A 15,945-nucleotide genomic window follows, 5' to 3' on the forward strand; every position below is an offset into this window, starting at 1 on the left:
ATAGTGATCCCCTTAATAAGGAAGGGAGGTAAATTGACACTACCTTATTTCATCCTTACAGTAAATTTATTTAAACCTCTATCGCCAAAAAAATCCTCTATCTCAATCTCTACTTACAGGTGAGGTATTTGGAAATTAGGAAAATACTTTTTCCTGGGTCACATTTTCAGTTGTGAGGATCTCAGGCTTGGACCTAAAATTTTCTACCTTCAAAGGCTGCCATTTTTATTATTATTATTGTTGCTGTTATTATCATTATTATTAAGTCTACGACAAGAAGAGACATGAAAAAGTACAAGACTTCAGAAGCTCTTCCTTGTGGTACTTCACTAGTTCTCAAACTTGGTGGGCAGGTAGTTTATGAGTGCTGATATAGATCTCCCCCTTTTTTCTACACTGGAGGAAAAAGTGGCCAAAAATGAAGTGACCGATGGAAGGCTGTAAGAGCAAATATGAATTAAAAATAAGAGGCTCAGTTCTTCCTGTTGAAAATAAGGGAAGAGGCTTCTCCTGCCTCTTCTTTCAGCATCTACTTTAGAAAACTTGTTGGCTCTATCTCTGTTTCTTTGAAATGCATATAAATCTTACTAAAAGCTAAATAAGCCTCTTACCACCTTTATGACCCAGGAGTGTCTTTCTCAAGGACCTAGGAACCATCTCTTTGAAATGTCATCATTAAGGAAGACAGCACCTCTATCTCGCATTTTCTGTGAGAGGGTCAGAGCCTGATTTGGCAGGTGCCTTGTTCCAAAATGACCTACCGTCATTTGATTTTTCCTTTGGATAAATCATACTAACACATATGGTCACTCCAATTACCAAATTAATTTAGGATAACCTATGTGGGACAAATGGTGCTGTCAAGCCTGCTGTTTGAGGATGAGTCATTGTTTATCCACTTTTGGTCTGTTCTTTAGTGGAGTGCCTGCGATGTGCATCACATTCTAGTTTAATGCTTATTCAGTAATAAAGCTGTCTTCTTCCTCTTCTACTTTTTGCAGAGAGGTTTTGTGGGTTGGCAGAAGATCTTGTTTTAGTAATCTTTCCCCAGCATGGTCACACAATGAACCAGGACTGAGTGAGTTAGAAAAGCAAACACCTGATTCCTGGCTGGATACTCTTTCCATTGGCCCCGCTTCCTCCTAACAGTGAAGGGGAGCAAAACATACCACCTCAAAATATGTCTCTTTGGCATACTGATTATTTTCAGCTGGTTATTTTTAAGAAAGAGCAGACATAGTGAAACTGAGCAGGACCGAGTGGGGCTCCTAGGCACAGAAGCATTTCTGTGTCCCTCGTTTCTTGTTTGTACAGAATGGGCTTCAGCTTCCATGTCCTTCCCTGAGTTCCAAGGGGCAGGTTCAAACAGTTGCTAATCACGGAAGGGAGGGGATACAGAAACAAGGGAGGAGCAGTCAAGAAACAATAGTGCAGCCTCGAGACAGGATCCTGGTCCTGCCTCAAGGGATACACATAACAGTATCTTTGAGCTCTTCTACAGAACTAATACCCCCAACAAATGGAAGGTGTTAACCAGCTGATGAAGCATTCTTCATTCCAGAGAAGGTCACAGTTTGATAACCTTGAGAACCACAGAAGCTCTTCAAGAGACCACCTGAGGCCAGATTAAAGGAGTGCAGGCCCTGAACACACCCTGATCCTTATCAACAACCCCACCCTTGAACCAATGCTATAAATCTCCTCACCAAATCCTCCCGGGTTAAGACACACAGTTTTTGAGGGCACAAGCCCACTGTGTCCCCCTTTGCCTGGCAAAGCAATAAAGCTCTTCTTTTCTACTTCACCCAAAACTGTCTCCGAGATTTGCTATGGCACCAGTGCAAAGAAGCCGAGTTTTCGCATCCATAGGAGATGCTCTGAAAGCTTATCCTTTCATAAGAGACGTTGACACTTACAGGGGACATCTCTATTTGTAAAAGTTACAGACCCCTCTCTGTACCAAGAAGAGAAGGCTGACTCTAAAGCTCCAGACACTCCTATCAGTGGAGAAGGCGATGACTTAAATCTGCACAACGTCACCTCTGTTTACCGCGCTTCTCCTGGTCCCCTCCAATAAGTGGCCTCCCCCTCCCCCAACATCTTTTGTCTTTAGCTGGAGATGGTATTTAAGGCCGTGACTTGGGCCATTTAGAGGAGTTACTCAGTTTATCTCCCATGTATACAGGAGGTATACATGTTATTAAACTTCTCCTTGTTGTTCTCCTGTTAATCTGTCTTTTATTACAGGGGGTGTCTCGGCCAGGAACATCCAAGGGTAGAGGAAAGATGATCCTTCCTGCCCCACAAATGCGTACTGTTTTATGTTTGCTACCGTTAACTGTGTAAGTCTTCTCCCTCAAGTGAGTCTGTAAGTTCCTTGAGAGCAGAACGTGTGGCTAAAACACTTTCTGTTATTTTCCCAATGACTAATAATGTGCCAGGGATGTGGCAGAGTCTCAACAAATGCAAGTTGAATCACTGAACCTCAAAGAATTAAGTCAAATGGTTTGTGATCTTTACTCACTACCAGATTGTAAAAACAACAAGCTCAAATGGAGTTGCTTATGCTAAGCTCCACACTAGTTAGGTAACGTCCTAGGTAAGCACTAGTTAGGTAACGTCCTGATAGACCCCTACTACCCCCCAAAGGAAACTGACCTTGCCATAACCAGCTTTTTTGTCTAGTGTAACTTCCTTGTTCCCGTTCCCTTCTGCCTATAAAAGTCTTTCATTTCATACAGCTCCCCGGAGCTCCTTTCTATCTGCTAGACAGGATGCTACCTGACTCAAGAATCATTACATAAAGCCAATAAGATTTTTAAATGTATTCAGCTGAATTTTTTTTAAACAGTTTAGTGGCATTGATGGGATCTGGAGACTTCTGACAGCTTTAAGGACAAGAAGAAATGCCGGCATTGGTACCTGTGAACCTTTTGAGCTCTGTTTCTTTTTTTTTTTTTTTTTGCTGTCTCCAAGGACCATGGGTAAGCTCCTCTTAGAGCTAAGCTCTGCTGTCTGTGTGTTGAGCTCCTGATTGAACTGGCATTGCAGTCCACGGTTAAGGAGTCAGTCTAGACTGACAGGTGGCTCTAACTCAGCATGAGTCCTTAGCCACTGGTTAGCGTGTGATCCTGGCCCAGGGCTTCAGCTGGCAGACAGAACCTGAGTCCCCAGCCTTTGGTTGGCCCACAGTCCCCATTTGCTGGGTTCTGCTAGTTTCGTCCGTAGTTCCACTTGGGGAACTATTGGTTGTGAGCACCTAAGGCCTTCTCTTGGCCAGTCCGCAAGACCATCTCCTGGGCTGCTGCTGGTGTGCACAGCTCTGTTTCCTTGTTAACTGTTGATTCCTTTACATGAGGTAAAGGAATAATAAATCTATTGTTAGTGGGAGTCTTGGAAGCCAAAGCCACAGAATTGGTGGGCATGGATCGAGCACATAAAAACTATCCTAGCACTTGCCACCAAACTCTAAGGCTCCTGCGCTAGAATAAGTCGGTCATGCAATAGGTTGGATTGACAGTAAGTTGCTGGCCAACCTCATGAAAATTTCCATGCCATGAGGCACAGTGTAAAACACCACACAATCACCAACTCAGTGGCACATTTCTCTTGGGTACTAATTTGTCTTAGGAGAGACTTAATAAGTCTTAGCTAAAGAAACAGGGTCCTCACGTTTCAAAGAATTGAGCATGCCAGTGTCTGGCACAACCGCATTCTTTTCTATCTAAGAACTGTGGTCCTGGAAGCTGTAGATATTTATCAAAATGGCAGAATCTTACTGAGATAACCTAGGATTATAATTACCGTTATAGGGAATGTTCTCACTACACAAGATCTTTCATCTAAAAAGGACACTTGAAAGGAATGGGTGCCAAACCAAACCAACAGTATGGGATACCTGCTTCAACTGGCACGCAGAAAGCTCCAAAAGCCTCAGTGCTCCAAAGCAGCTTCACTGAAAGGTTCACTGCAAAAGGCTAAAAAAACCTAAAGACACAAGAGGTACCTACAAGACTCAGACTTACGTGACTCCTGCTACACTCCTCTATCCTCCTTTCCCTGAATATTCAGAGTCTACGAAAACTCTATCTGAATTGCTTTTCCACTTTGAAGAAACTACAAGACCATAAACAAAAGTCCAAGTCGGTGGCCTAACTAAGTGGCCGGAGTTAGTGGCCTAACAGACAAGCCCATATCTACCCTCCCATATGAGCTGCTCAGAGTTTATGGGACTCCAAGGGAGTCCCTGGTAAACTGTTACCAGAGGGGAAAATAAAATTAAAATTAATGGAAAACCTTGCCAAATTCTGGAAGATATCAGAGCTCTAGTCTACTTTAAACCTCACTAAGCTAAATGTATGCAAAGGAAAAACAAACAAACAACAACAACAAATATTCCAAAGACAAAGCTCTAAATCTATAACATGGCAATCTTTCGATTTCCACCGTAGGTGAAGATCCTCTCGCTGATATAAAGAAGCAACTTAAAGATAAGTAGTTAGAATAGGAAGGACGGGGAGCTTTTGAACTCATCCAGGTTGCAACCCAATTCTTTGAGGAATTAAAAACAACTCTCCTTGTCTTACAAACTGAGTCTTTACAATAACAGAAATGCAGCTCTGAAAGCAATTCAATGCCCACCTATCCTGTTCCCAAACCTCCCCTATTCATCTCAAAGTCTTGTAGATATTGTAAAATTCTGGCCTTAGGCGGGAAAAGTCCTTCTTGGAGGAACATGCGTTCTTTCTCTGTGCCTTTGAGTTGTAAATGTTCTACCAAGTTTCTCCAAGCACTCTTATCTAGGCCATCTCTTTGAAATGCAAACTTCAGGAAGGTAATTCTTATCAGAAGGGTAAAAAAGAGGGGGAAGGCTATTTGGAAATTAAGCAAGTGAAAAATCTTAAGTTTCTGTTCCACATGTATCAGTAAAAAGCTTTAGCCATCTGAGCAGAAAATTCATTCCCTCTGCCAGAAACAATTTAGAACCAACTTTTTTTTTTTTAATAAACTAGTGGTTTTTGCATTATTGTACCTGTCTCATGGCTAAAATTTTAAAACAAAAGCTGTAAGATATCTGTTTTCATTTGTCTGTGTGTTTATGTATTTTATAAAATCTGTGATTTTTTTTTTGTACCTCTGAATGGTATTACTAAAATTAACTTGTAAAGAGCTCCATTTAATTGGCTGAAAGACAAACAAGCATTTATAAAAGAAATCAAGTATATCCTCAGAAATATAGAAACTAAGCCAAATGTTTTAGAAGTTCACATGATCTAGGATAATCTTCAGTAAATAAAAGCTAGTTTGTTGATTGAATTAAAACATGCATGTCTTTAGAATTATCAGCATTAAATATAATACTTTTATTCTACCTAGGTTTACTAAAAGTCAAATAAGTGGAACTGAAATGGAGCAAGACACTGTGAGGCCCTCCCTGGTACAAATCTTTTCTAGGAAAAAGGCTTCAGCCTCCTTGTCCTTCCCCGAGTTCCAAAGGGCAGATTCAAACAGTTGCTAATCAGGGATGTGAGGGAGTGCAGAAACAAGGGAAGAGCAGTCAAGAAACAACAGTGCAGGGCTTCCCTGGTGGCGCAGCGGTTGAGAGTCCGCCTGCCGATGCAGGGGACACGGGTTCGTGCCCGTGGTCCGGGAAGATCCCACATGCCGCGGAGCGGCTGGGCCCGTGAGCCATGGCCGCTGGGCCTGCGCGTCTGGAGCCTGTGCTCCGCAACGGGAGAGACCACAACAGCGAGAGTCCCGTGTACCGCAAAAAAAAAAAAAAAAAGATTACTACTTAAGGGCTGGTGTGGGGAATAGAGATTATCAAGCAGGAAGTTCTACCACAGAATGATGAGAGCTGGGTTACATAAAGCAGAGGAGGCTAACTTAGAGGAACCAGGGAAAGCTTCCCAGAAGCAGTGACACATCAGCTGAGATCTGAGGAATTATAGAAGTTAATGAGACAAGAGATGGGAAGAACATCGTCCACGCAGAGCCACAAATGTACACAGAGCAGAGTGCTGAGCAGCTAACAAGGGAAGATCCATGCTGTAAGGTTTGCAACACTGAGAGGAAGGGACGACTCTAAAGACTGAAGTAGGGACCCTTGTAAAGCACTCAAACCACGTAAAACATGTAACCCACGTGAAAGAACTCCACCTCAGGATCAAAGAGTATTCCTAATTTTAGCATCCATCGGTCAACCATGCCTGCAACACAAAGACTGTTGCTTATAATTATTATACCCATGTATTTGCAACTTCCCATAGGGTTTACGGGGAAAAATAAGTTTCCCCCGATCTACACAACCTTGTTGCCAGAATACTAACAAAAATAATTTTTTTCTGAGGAGATAAGTTTTTAAGGTCAAACCAGGCAGACAGGCAGGTGAATGCTGCCACAGCGGAAGGAAACAGTTGTTTGGAAATGCTGCAAACCCTCTGCTTAGAGCAGGGATAGCAGATGCTGACACCATGCAGGTGAAATGCTGTCTCTCAGGTGCCCCAAGAGGCAGTGCAAGATGCCACGGGCAAGGGCTGCACAGGGCTGACTTTGGCAAGAGTCATTCAAACCTAAACTGAAAAGATGCAAGGGACGATACTCCTTCCTTCTCTGCTCATTCTTATCTTTTCTACGTGATACCTGGAATCCCTGTAGCCATCACGCAACACAGGAAGGGAGGCTGTGTGGAAAAGCACAAGACAGAGGAGAGACACGGGAAGCACCAAGGTCCTCGAAGACGTCAGTGAGGGCGTCACCACCCAGCCTGAAGCTGGCCACCCCTCCGACAATCGTTATGGCAGAAAACAACCTTCTCACTGCATTGGGCGTTACTGTAGTGAGGATATTGTCTTACGTATAGCCCAAATCATCCCAACTGACAAAGGAAACGCATGATAACCTTAGTGAATGGAGTTGCAGAGAAGCAGCCCAGGGGGCCGTGTGCCAATACCTGTTCCAGGCCACTGAGAAATTATCTGATTACATGTGTCATATGTGCTTCTAACTTCTGCAAGTCAGAGATGGAGATAGAGATAGACAGAGACAAACAGACAGACACAGACACACACACACACATGCACGGAGCTACCACGATGTTTTGAGTGAGAATAAATATATGATGAACATAGGTGAAACACAGCTAGTAAAACAGAATTCCTCTTCTCTAATTTTTAAAAATATTTATAAATAAGTAAATATGTATGAAGTGTGTATTAAATTCTACTTAAAGGGTATACCTTACCCATGTCCTTAGTGTTTCAACGTGAGGTTTTATGGAATAGGAGGAAAGGTCACAAACCATTCACACCTTATTACAGTAAGGAGAAAATCCCATCCCTGTACGCTGCACGCCACAGGGTGTCCCCAGTTCTCGTTCTTTGGAAGGATCACATAGTCATCTCTGTGCTGCTGTAACTGCATCCCTTCTCTGTGGGGCACAGAGTGGCAGATGAACCCAGACCAAGCCTATCTGTGTGAATTAGCAAGTAAAGCAGGTTCTCTGGTTTCAGAGACATCAGAGATGAGTCCTATGTATTTCACAATCCTCCTTTCCTCCTTCTAGGTCCTAAATGTTACATATATATGTAATGATTTAGGGAAATGGAATAGCTGTAGATATTATACTGGAAATGAGTATAATCCTTAAAGCACAGAGTTTTCTTTCAAGTAGTTGTTTTTGTTTTGGATGACAGGAAGAATAAAAACAACAGGATGGAGTAAGGTAAAGGTTTTTTGCTGAGAATCTGATGAAAATCAGAAAAGAGCACAGCTCTCATTTCCACCGTCCATTCCCTGAAAGTGCCAACAGTGAACTGTCCAATTATTTTGGAGGCAATAATGTCAGTCAGATGATACAAGTCCAGGGAGAGAAAGAATACAACATGGTTTTTGTTCTATAAAATTAATTGTCACGCTATCACCACAAATAGTAACTCTGGAGTACCCACCCCGCTGGGGAAGATATTTTTTGCAACGAACTTTCTTTTCTATGGATTTTAGGGATTACGTAGTACAACCATCCTTTAATTTTCCTGTATACTCTGCAGTGTATTCTCTAAATGGTTATTTACCTTACACCAAACAAAAGGAATTACAAGAGTGAAAAGAAAACCTGCTGTCTCTAAGCCTGGCTTCTAAAAAGAATCTCATCAAACAGTGATGACTCATGCTGTATTTTCAGATATGACTGCTCTTTGATGGAAATGTTAATTTTTACTTCTATACCAGTGGCATTGTTAATAATTCTAGGACTGACATGATACTTAAATCTCAAGTGATGACAGATCACACTCAGGTTGAGCTTACAAGATGGCTCCCCAAGAGTTTGAAATTACAAAAAAAGGAAAAATAATAGTGACTAATCCTTGCATAGTGTTTTAAATTTACGAACCATTTTCTCGAGCAATTTACTCATCAAGGAAACCTAATTAAAAGAAGACAGTGCAGCCCAGATAGGAAGATTTCTTAGTGGTCAAGTTGTAATTCAAATGCTATGTTTAGAACTCAAGTACTGGAAATTCCCTGGTGGTCCAGTGGTTAGGACTCGGTGCTTTCACTGCTGTGGGCCCAGGGTTCAATCCCTGGTCAGGGAACTAAGATCCCACAAGCCACACGGTGTGGCCAAAAAAAAAAAGAACTCCAGTACTGGCCACTTCCCAGGGCAAACTCCTGGTTGTCATGGCACGGACATTGGAATGTCACCTAAAATAAGTGTTTCCATTGTATAACTTCTCAAAGACAAACCATAAGATTAAATTACATTCAACTTCAGAAACAAGCTAAGCGATTTATTGTTTCTTCTCTCTGAATTGTGCATTCATGTATGATTTCTAATTGCTTGGGTGGGAAATGGTGGGATTTGAAGAACCCAGAGGAAAATGGGATTCTTGGTAACTTAAGTGAAACAAACCTTAGTTACCGCCCCCTCTATGGACTCCCAGGGCAGGGGGCTGAGTTAGAAAAACAGCTGCTCTCTTCATGCCTTGATTTGGTTGGTTTGCTTATGTATTTATTTGCTGCTTAAATCTGCAGCAAATAAATACATATGCAATACATACTATTATCTGCTGAACCTGTGGCCACTAAAATGAGGATTCTGATCACCCTGTTATGTGTGAAAGTTCTTTGTATACAAAACCTGCCTTTAAAATGGTGATCCAACATGGCCAGGTTGAGTTAGTGCCTTGAAAATCTCAATCATTTGGTGCTGGGGTGTCCCAAAGAATTATATTTACCTCAGACGATTGTGGTTTTCATTGGGTTATTTGTGCTGGCTTTGGTAGGAATGAAACTGAGCCGGACCCTGTGGGGCTCCTAGGCATAAAAGTCTTTGTGTGTCCCCCATTTCTTATTTTCAGGGAATGGGCTTCAGCCTGCATGACCTTCCCTGAATTTCAAAGGGCAGGTTCAAACAGTTGGTAATCAGGGAAGCGAGGGGGTGAGGAGACAAGGGAGGAACAGTGAAGAAACAATCGTGCAGCCTTGAGGCAGGGTCCTGGTTCCCCCTGAAGGGATATAAATAATATCTTTGAGCTGTTTTTCAGATACTGAAAAGCCCACCAGCTGGGAGGATTAAACTGTATGCTACCCACAAGCATGTAGACTACAGACCAATTGGAACCAGAAGGTTGATGATGCTGACTCCCACTTACCTCACCACTGACCAATCAGAAGAATGTGCATGAGCTGATCACCCCTCCTCTTTGAACCTTTACTACAAAACTCCTCACTACCACCTCCAGGTTGGGACACACAGTTTTGAGGGCATTAGCCCACTGTGGCCCCCTTTGCCTGGCAAGGCAATAAAGCTATTCTTTTCTACTTAACCAAAAACTCTGTTTCCAAGATTCAATTCAGTATTGGGGTACGGAGCTGAATTTTGGCTACAGGAAGGGGCGAGAAATGATGTATATTTATTGTATCTTTACTTGAACGATAGTAGCATACTAAATACACATTTAAGTATTTTTAAATGTTTGATGAAATTTGTAATCCAAAAGAATTTAGGATACTAAAGTATTGGGTGGGCCAAAAGGTTCATTTGGTTTTTTCCGTAAGACGGCTCTAGTAGCACTTAGTTCTCTTTAACTTCATTTGAAACAATTTTGTTAGAGTGTATGTGACAACCGTCATATCAGTATGCATTTAAAAAAAGACACCAGGGGTTCCCTGGTGGAGCAGCGGTTGGGAGTCCTCCTGCCGATGCAGGGGACGCGGGTTCGTGCCCCGGTCCGGGAAGATCCCACATGCCGCGGAGCGGCTGCGCCCGTGAGCCATGGCCGCTGAGCCTGCGCGTCCGGAGCCTGTGCTCCGCAACGGGAGAGGCCACAACAGTGAGAGGCCCGCCTACCGCAAAAAAAAAAAAAAAAAAAAAAAAGACATCAAAATTGGTTAATTTTTGTGTAGACATTTTAATATTGAAGATGGAAGGAAAAAAAGCAACATTTTCGGCATATTATGCTTTATTATTGGAAGAAAGGTAAAAAAGCAACCGAAACACACAAAAAGATTCGTGCAGTGTATGGAGAAGGTATTGTGACTGATCAAATGTGTCAAAAGTGGTCTGCAAAGTTTCGTGCTTGAGATTTCTCGCTGGACGATGCTCCACAGTCAGGTAGACCAGCTGAAGTTGATAGCGATCAAATCAAAACAATAATTGAGAACAATCAACATTATACCACGTGGGACATAGCCGATATACTCAAAATATCCAAATCGAGCGCTGAAAATCATTTGCACCAGCTTGGTTATGTTAATCGCTTTGATGTTTGAGTTCCACATAAGTTAAGCGAAAAAAACCTTCTTGACCGTTACTTCCACATGCGATTCTCTACTGAAATGTAATGAAAACGTTCCGTTTTTAAAACAAATTGTGACGGGCGATGAAAAGTGGATACTATACAACAGTGTGGAATGGAAGAGATCATGGGGCAAGCTAAATGAACCACCGCCAACCACACCAAAGGCTGGTGTTCATCCAAAGAAGATGATGTTGTGTATATGGTGGGATTGGAACAGAGTCCTTTATTATAAGCTCCTTCCAGAAAACCAAATGATTAATTCCAACAAGTACTGCTCCCAACTAGACCAACTGAAATCGGAACTCAAGGATAAGCGTCCAGAATTAGTCAACAGAAAATGCATGATCTTCCATCAGGATAACGCAAGACCACATGTTTCTTTGGTGACCAGGCAAAAACTATTGCAGTTTGGCTGGGAAGTTCTGCTTCATCTGTCGTATTCACCAGACATTGCACCTTCGGATTGCCGTCTATTTCGGTCTTTACAAAATTCACTTAATGGAAAAAATTTTAATTCCCTGGAAGACTGTAAAAGGCACCTGGAAAAGTTGTTTGCTCAAAAAGATAAAAAGTTTTGGGAAGATGGAATTATGAAGTTGCCTGAAAAATGGCAGAGGGTAGTGGAACAAAAGGGTGAATATGCTGTTCAATAAAGTTCTTGGTGAAAATGAAAAATGTGTCTTTTATTTTTACTTAAAAAACCCAAGGCACTTTTTGGCCCACCCAATAGATCTTGCAGAGACTTAATGATGGATATTTGCAATGAACAAATAGCTGTCAGATATGAAGTAAACAGACGCTCTCTCCATATGTACGTATATACATACACACATATATATATACAAACATACACATAAACACACATATAGTGTGTGAATCAAAATTTTTGAAAATTTACTTCTTACAGTTAGGATGTAGTAATTTCATAGTAAAACCCTACATTTTTAAGAACTATATCTAGATAAAGGATGCAACTGTCATAGGAGACCAAAATAGTAGGCTTCTCATTGAAATATACAGCTCTATTCAAAAGCAATTCAGAGTTTATTCTTACCTGTCTCTGTAGGGTATTTTAAAATATTTTAAGATGCATGGAAATAATGAGCATTCAGAAGAATTATCTCTTTGGCAATGAAAACTACATTGAGAGGTTTTAGAGCCTTTGCAAACTGCCACTCAAGCGTATTATTTATGAACTCTTTGCTCTTTAAAATTGAGAACAAAGCAATTAACTACAATTTTACACCTTCAGAAAGACTAAGAACGTGGTCTGCCATCTCTTGTAAATTCCAGAGTGTATTTCACTCAAATTTATAGTTCCATTGTGTGGAAATTTTCCTTTTCTTCCAAAGACAGTTCAAAAGTGAATCTTCTGTTTTGTTCACTGAAAAGGGGCAATACATACCAATTCTCTTCCTAAGAAAATAAGCTTAATAGGTCCCACTGTAAAAGTAATTGCGAGCCCAGTATTTAAGAACATGACACACACAGGCAGAACCTATCAGGCAGGACGTCTACTCCTTGGTTAGTTCACTGAACGTGGTGATCAGAGTTTAGGAACCATGTGCCTTGAGAAGTCTGCACACCAGCGAGTGAGCTCGAGCACTTCCTGTGGGTCACACACCGTGCTCGGGGCTTCACAGAAATCCCTTAATCCCCACGGAGGCCACGCTGCACTCAGTCCTGCTAACCTCGTGTGCACTTGAATCGGGGGATCAGGGAGGGTCAGCAGTGAACTCACAGGTACAGGTGGGAAGGCAAGGATTTGAGCCCAGGTAGTCTGAGCAGAACTTGAGCACCTCCCTCTGTGTACGCTACACTCTCCCTAACATGAGTAGAGATCAGGGGCTGAGCTCCACCAGACCAATGGCACGACACCAATAACCAACCCAACACGCCTTCCACCCAGATAGAGCAACAGGACGTTCCTTTTGGAGGCCAACAATCAAAGGAACACAGTGACTCAATGTTCACACTCCGGAGCGTCTCAGAGAAGGAATTAGAATTGAATTTCTACCCCTGTTCTTTAGATCCCAGTACTGTCATCTCTTTCTTCCTATTCCTGCTGCCGGGCTAAGGCCCCTGTTGCCTCCTCCTAAACTATTAGATTAGATTCCAGTGCCATCTTTCCTCCTTCAATCTCCTGCTCAGTTAAATTTTTCAAACCGTGGTTCCGCTCATGACTGCTCCACCGCTCAAGAGACCTTTCAGGGGCTGCTTGTGACGAGATGACAAAACACAACCTGGTCTCCTGTGCGCTGCTTCCCAGCTGTGCTCTCAACAAGCCCTTCCTGTTGCCACCGAGAAGGAGCCACCAATCCAGCCACTCCCACCTACTCCCCCTTCCCCAACCTCACCTCCAGGGCTCTCAACAATCACTGAGATCTTGCTGTGCTGAGCGGTCTGCGGTGGGCACTTGGATAAACGCACATAGAAACCCTGCCTGGACAGTTAGCAGTCAAGTGAACCGTGCACGTGTGTCACTAAAATAAAATGACTCGGAAGGAAGACGAGAACTTTGGAGATTTGGTCTCATTCGGTTAGGAACTGGGTGTTTAGTCAACTCATCTATTTAGTCATCTCATCAACTGAAGCAAATTAACAAACCTGGTGTGCAAATGGCGCTGGATTTCAGACTGGGGAGATTAGGGTCATGAGGCTGACTTTCAAGAGGAGAGAAAGGCACAGAGATTTCCTTCTCTCCTCTGCCTTCATTTTCGCATTTATTTTATTTACTTCTTTAAATTTGGGGGGGATACACCGTTTTGAGGGCATGAGCCCGCTGTGGCCCCCTTTGCCTGGCAAATAAAAGTATTCTTTTCTACTTCACCCCCCAAAATTTTTTTTTGAAATCTGCCACAATTTATTTTCTCATTTTCCCACTCTTGGTCACCCAGTTTTCCTGGTCTAGAAGAATTTTTTTCTCACTCTCTGCCTAGGCAAAATATATACTACTACTACTATACTAACCTATCAAATCTCAGCATGTGGCCCCTGTCACCATGCCATCCCTTCTGTGAGGTCCAGTAGCTCTCACTGTTCCCCTCAGTCCACACTTCTGTCCCTATCGGATATCTGGGGAAGCAATGTCCTTCCTTCACTATCAGATCACACTTAATATATCTGTAATCTTGTCAGAGCCTAGGTCAGGGCCCTAAACATGTTTTGTTCACTGAATATTTTCCCCTCAAAATTCTCCTGTGTCACGTTATTTCTCTTTTCTTTTTTAAAAAATAACTTTTCATTTGCTTTCTGTTTATCCTTTTTAAAAAATCTTTTCCAACTGCCTTTCCAATGCCAACTGCTTTAAACAACATGTTAAGCTTGTTTCCTCATCTGTAGACTGGAGATAATATTATTACCTAAAAAACAAAGTTATTAGGGGAACCAAATGAAACAATGCATGAAACATTTAGCACCTGGCAGTAGCAACTGAATAATTGGTGGAGAAGCTTAGACTGTAGCCTGAGAACACAAAAGGAAACATATTCCTGCCCTGAAGGATATGCTGTGTCATGCGACAGGGAAATATGTAGACAGAAAATAACAAGAAAACATGCAGAATGTCATTAGAGAGACGTCGTAGAGATGAGAGCAGTCTTCCCATTCAGGATATACTTAAGTTGCACGTTTCACAAAAGCAGAGAATGTGGACTGAAGCACCTGAGTTGTTTCTTGTCTACTTTTGCCAGGACAAGTCAGTGAATGACCTGGTACAGACTGAAAAAAGTTTGAGGTTCACGTCACAGTGTAAATCATACTGAATTAGATGATCACACGTAGTGACTTTGTTAAATGCAGCCGTTCTTCTTATGCCCATATATTGAGACTGGAGCTAACGCAGGAGGAAAACTGATACACGGATGTCAGCCAATCCTCCCTGCAGAACAGAAGCCAGCGGGCTGCCCCACGTTAAAACGGGCCCAGGCATTTACCACAGGGGGACTGTTCACCGTGCAGGACCACTTCTGTTTGCAAGAAAATGCATGAGTGACCACCAACAGCAAATGGTCCTGCCTTCCCACTTCCCTTTCGTCCTCCTACACGTAAAAATAATTTAACAGGTGCCAATAAGTTAGAGAAATGATTGTCATCCAGTTTCAGGGAAGGAAAAAAAAGATTTGTTCTGATTGGTCATTGTAATTATTTGTTTTGAAGTAATTTTATTTTGAAATAGTGAATATAGCTGTACAAGTGAGTGCCCGGCTTCCTGCAGGCTGCCGGCTGGAGGTGACTGCAGGTCATGGGGGCCCACGGGCCCTAGAAGCCTCCTGCAGATCTTTCCACGGGGCTTCTCTAAATGGCCACTCTTTTCATCAGGTTCACAGGGGGAGTCTGTAGCTCCAGTAGGATATGACACAGTCTTATGTAACCTAATATAATCACAGGAATGCCAGCCCATCATGTTTGCTGTGTTCTACTGGTAAGAATATCGTCACAGGCTCTCCTACACTCAAGGAGTGGGGATTTCACAAAGGCATGAACGTCACAGGTTGGGAATCACTGGGGATCACTTTAGGGTCTGTCTTCTACATTAAGTTATGTGAGTAACTTATAAAAACCACATTTGTATCCATTTTCTCAATACTTAAAGGGTTGGGAGAAATAACTGATGAGCTGGACTTTCTTAAAGTTAAAAATGTCTGCTCTGTGACAATGTCAAAAGAATGAGAAGACAAGCCACAGACTAGAAGAAAATATTTATCAAAGATACAGCTGATAAAAGACTGTTATCCAAACTACCCAAAGAACTCTTAAAACTTAATGACAATGTGTTTTAAAAAATGGGCCAAAGACCGTCACAGACAACTCACCAAAGAAGACATACAGATGGCCAATAAGCATATAAAAAGATGTTCCACATTATATGTAACCAGGGAAATGCAAACTACAAGAACAACAAAATACAGCTAAACATCTATTATAATGGTGAAAGTCCAGAACATTGACAACAGCAGATGCTAGTGACGACTGAAGCAACAGGAACGCTCATTCATCGCTGATGGGAGTATAAACTGGTACAGCCACGTAGGAAGACATTTTGGCAGCTCCTTACAAAACTGAACATACACCTACAATCCAATCCATCCATCACACTTTTTGGTCTTCCCCCAAAGGAGCTGAAAACTTAAGACCACACAAA

At 42.2% G+C, this 15,945-nt stretch overlaps 1 long non-coding RNA gene across 1 annotated transcript in view; it reads right to left on the reverse strand.

The window, feature by feature from the left end:
* The window catches only part of LOC113627048 (uncharacterized), a 72,022-nt gene that overhangs the window by 39,199 nt on the left and 16,878 nt on the right, over positions 1-15,945 (reverse strand). The window lies entirely within an intron of this gene.

Source organism: Aethalodelphis obliquidens, unplaced genomic scaffold (genome assembly GCF_003676395.1).
Source record: "Aethalodelphis obliquidens isolate GAN/ISIS:26980383/991018 unplaced genomic scaffold, ASM367639v1 scaffold20, whole genome shotgun sequence".
Lineage (NCBI taxonomy): Eukaryota > Metazoa > Chordata > Mammalia > Artiodactyla > Delphinidae > Aethalodelphis > Aethalodelphis obliquidens.